A 1633-nucleotide genomic window follows, 5' to 3' on the forward strand; every position below is an offset into this window, starting at 1 on the left:
AAAANAAAAAAAAAAANAAAAAAAAAAAAAAAAAAAAACTAGATTTGTAAAGCTTGTCATTCTACGACTCAAGATTGAAGCACATTGAGAGAGCATGGATCTTCAGAGATCCTCTACAGAATCCAGACAATAAGTGACAGTGATATGAAAAAAACAATGATAAATATGATCACACATTAGGCAGTTAATATCTAAAGTTTCCACAAAATTTAGACAGTGACCTTTTTTTTTTTTTGAAAATAATTTAGACAGTGACCTAACACAGTAAAGAGTGAGAGAAAAAGATAAATTCTCCGTTCACAAAATCTATTGAAAATCAGTTTTAGCTTGTTGAAAATCCGTTTTGCTAGTACTCAAGAAAGTGGAACAACAAACAATCTAACAATTTAGAAAGTACTCGACCAAAGCCTTGGGATTGGGATGGATCATTCATCTGACAATTTAGAAGTTTTCCCATCAATGTTTCAATCTGATGTCGATAAAGAAAAGACTGAAGCAATAGTAAATTTTCTTGTCTTTATAACCTCAAGCATTGTTTACACACAAAAAAGACTGACCTCTCCACTGAACTAAATATATGCAGTGCTTCGTGTTCCTCATTGGCATGAACAATTACGGCCGCTGGATGTCACCCACGGTACTACGGGATCTGCACATAGCATAGTAGTCCTTATAGGAATAAACATATGCACGGTGTATGAGTGATGGGTATCTCAAGCATCAGAGTTTCAATTTTCGAGAGTAGACTTTATAGAAATGGTTAACACCATAATAACATCTGCATACATCAATAAAGTTTTCCTGCTTTGCTCAATTTCATCAATGATTTGCCAAACTACTTTTAGCATGATTAAATATCTCGTATTTAAAAATCTCAAACTAGCAAACTAAGAAAGTAATAATACTGCGAAAAAGAAAGACACACCTCTTTCAATAATCATAAAATGCACTGAACACGTAAGCTTAAGGAAATGAAGAATAGTATTGATGTAGCAGTTATTAAAGAAATGACTAGACCCTGCACTCATAAGTTGCAGATTAGAGAAAGAAGAGAGAGAAAGAGAGATGAGAAGACTCAGAGTAGCAAGTACGGGAGCCTGAGAAATACAAATCACTACCACCGTACGTAGTGCAGTTTGAGTTCAAGTGATCTCCATGGCAGCCTAACTTGATACACCCTATAGTAAATGGTCCTACGAAATTTGGGGACAAGATCAATTAGTTACTAGAGCATTACATAACAAAAAGACCATATGCAACGAGCTCATTTGCGCTCACTAGCCAAGTCAGTGCATGTGGTGATGAAGCTAAACATGCAAGAGCGAAATTTAAGAGTGCTATACTGATTCCCTTCGAGATAGAGTTGAGTTTGTGCTTAATCATCTAGACTTGTCATCAACTCGATGATTGCAGCACAACCATCCAGTAAAAAAGCAATGAACAGAAATGGAACAAGGGAGGGAGCATCACAATGTGTTTCATTTCGAAGTCAAAAGAGTAGTTAGTAGGTAGTAGCTTAGCAAGGCCGAAAATGCTCCAAAAGCCACAAGTTGAATGAAAAGGTAAGTGTTAAAAGAAAAAAAAACTTTCATCTTTGAAGCAATCAGGGAGGTAATTAAAATCATGTCTTTTG

At 35.4% G+C, this 1633-nt stretch overlaps 1 protein-coding gene across 1 annotated transcript in view; it reads right to left on the reverse strand.

Annotated features, from left to right (window-relative positions):
* Nucleotides 1-1633, reverse strand: part of LOC101312889 (group 2 truncated hemoglobin YjbI-like) — a 771661-nt gene that overhangs the window by 41284 nt on the left and 728744 nt on the right. The window lies entirely within an intron of this gene.

This window comes from Fragaria vesca, linkage group LG2 (genome assembly GCF_000184155.1).
Source record: "Fragaria vesca subsp. vesca linkage group LG2, FraVesHawaii_1.0, whole genome shotgun sequence".
NCBI classification, from domain to species: domain Eukaryota; kingdom Viridiplantae; phylum Streptophyta; class Magnoliopsida; order Rosales; family Rosaceae; genus Fragaria; species Fragaria vesca.